Raw genomic sequence first — 2,864 nt, 5'->3', positions numbered from 1 at the left:
GATCAAAATGAAATTAATGGGAATGACACAATGTGAAAGTTTAGTGGAATGGATTGTTGCCTAATTTTTTTTTTATGTTTGAATATTTTGTTTTAGATTTTATATTTATAAATTTTTTAACGAACCTTTAAAATGAGGAAAATGTTAGAGTCTCAATTTTTTTTTTTTTTTTAGATTGCTGATATGGTGAATAGTTATTGGTAAGTAAAAAAGTGATGGGCCTATATGCGAACTAGTAAGAATTTGTGCATCAGTAGTTTGTAAAAATATTGTTGTTAAGTCTGTAGCTGTAACATTACTCTAAAAAGAATTAATGATATTGTTAGGGAGGGCAAAATGTAATTTTGTTTGTTGCTAAAATTAGTGTGTGTATTGTGGGGACTAAAAGGACCTAAGTAAGTATTTGGGCCTCGAGCTTTGTTTATGGGCGCTAGTTTGTTTTAGTCTAAAAGCCTCTTAGAACTGTAGCTCGGCCCATGAGTCGAGAGTCCGAGGATTCGTCCGAGGACGAATCTCTCCTCGGACAGATCCACGATGACCCTAGGATTCGCCAGAAAGATCAAGGCAGAGTTCCGGAAAAACCGTTGGTTAAGAGGAGGATTTAAGCGCCATCCAGACGCAACGGTATGAGGGAAATATCTTAGAAAAAGGCTGCTACCTCCACATTAAAGACCCTGCACCTACCTCCCTGGCCGCATTAATGGGAGAGTGACCCATGAATAGTAGAAGTCAACCTTCTTGCTATAATTTAAAGACTTCCAGAGGGTGGTTGATGGGACAGGTGTCTAATAGAGTGATTTGTGCGACACGTGGATAAAGAGGGAAGAAGAAGAAGTATTTAAGGAGGAAAGATGGCAAAAAAAGGGGGGACGAATATTAAGAATTGTGACCTTTGAGAAAAAAAAGAGAAATAATATATAATTTGTCCGAGGAGGTTTATTTTGCCTAGTTTGTCTTTTATTTGCAAGCACTGTAATATTTTAGCATGTTCATCAAGTTTCGAATATCACTAAACTAGATTGCGAGCCCACACTCTACAAATTTCATTTTTTAAGGCTCATTGGGCCTGAACCCACGTGTGTTTTTGGGTCCAAGCACAATTGTGCACTTACATGTATATATATAGACATACATATATACTAGACTCATCACATGTGCTTTGCGCGTACAATAATGATCTTTTTATTTATTTGTTTTTTTTTTATTTAGTGTTATAATGTTTGAATGCGATAATGTTTAAAAATGAAATAGAAATAGTGTCTTAAGTTTTAGGCCGAATAGAGAAAAATAAAGGAAAAAAAATTAAAACTTAGGAATAATAAATTACTCTTTTAACCATTTTTTTTATTTAAAATTATTTAACTAAAAGACAAGGACATTTTAGAGAGTTTAAAATTTGTATGAAGGTATTTTAGTATGCAAAATGTTGAAATTCAAACAAAGAATCATGTTATTAATAGTATATTTATATACTAATATTTTTTTAAAACAAATTGGGGAGCCATTGCCCCATAGTCAATGTGTGCCTTGGTCACAGGATCGTGATATAACTTTCAATTAAATTTTGAATTTTTTTTTTTGAGAATCAAATTTTGAAAGATTATTTTTTTTAGAGATAATTATAACATGTTGTTAACCTCGTAACTCGAACTCTTTCCCTCCTGGACCCCCAAACACATTGTACAAGGGGATGTGCCAATTCAATTACAAATGGAGATGAGATCTACATAGACGCATAGACCCAAATATACATACAGCCCGATCAAAATAATTAATAGAAAATAAAGAATTGAATTCTATATATTGAAACAAATAAAAACGAAAAAAAGGGCAAAACATAAATCATGTATCTCAATAACAAGATCAAAATAAGAAAGAGGAGTCTCATGAAAACACCATAGAATTAGGTTTGATCTCTTTTTTTTTTTTTTTTTTTTGTCATGCAATAAGTAAGAGAGGGAAGATTTGAACTCATGTTTTCTTAATTAAAAAAATCGGATAATATCATTGAATTATAAAATGTTAAATTTTTTTTTAATGGAATTTCTTAAATATTCTATTATAAAAAGAGAAAGTTAGAAAAAATTTCGAATTTTAATTTCTAACTGCCCATGAAAGAAAACAAAAAATGAACTTTTATCAAATTTCTTTTTCTTTTCTGAATGAGATCTTGCTTTGCATGGTCACATGCTTTTTTTTTTTTTTTTTAACCATGTGGAGAAGACTGAAGAGGACAAAATCATAGAGTGTGCGGTGTGCCTGTTGAGTGTCAAATGCTTCCATGTGTCTCACTGCTGAATGGAAGGAGGAAGTCACGTGCTTTCTAATTGACGTGGCGCAACAGGGATGCGGCTTTCTATCTTCAGTTGATCAGATAAGATGCCATTCAATCGTAGGTTTTTTTAAAATTTTTTTTTTACAAAATATAAATTATATTCAGTCTAATTAAAGTGCATGGGTATGAAACTTACTTTGAACATTTGAACTCTAACTTTTATTTCTTATACTCCAAAAGCACTTATACTTAAGAACAGACCTAAATGGAACCTAAGGAAGCCCAGTCCCTTGGGTCCAAATTTTTTTTTCCAGTCATAGTGTACGTTTGAATATTGCTTATTTTGCTAAAAACTGAAAACTAAAAACAATAAAAAAAATAATAAAAAAGTTACTATTTGAGCTTTGATTATTGTTCATATGCCTGATTGCACTATTCATGTCCCATGAACAGTGCAACAGGCGCTGGACTTAAAAAAAAAGAAAAAAAGAACAAAAAAAAGCCAAAAACGCAGACTTAGAAAATGCCAAATCCAAACAAACACATAATATTTTTCATTTTTGTAGTTGAGCCCTCATTCCGAAACTTT

Source organism: Castanea sativa, chromosome 10 (genome assembly GCF_040712315.1).
Source record: "Castanea sativa cultivar Marrone di Chiusa Pesio chromosome 10, ASM4071231v1".
NCBI classification, from domain to species: Eukaryota; Viridiplantae; Streptophyta; class Magnoliopsida; order Fagales; family Fagaceae; genus Castanea; species Castanea sativa.
This window is presented reverse-complemented; position numbering follows the sequence as displayed.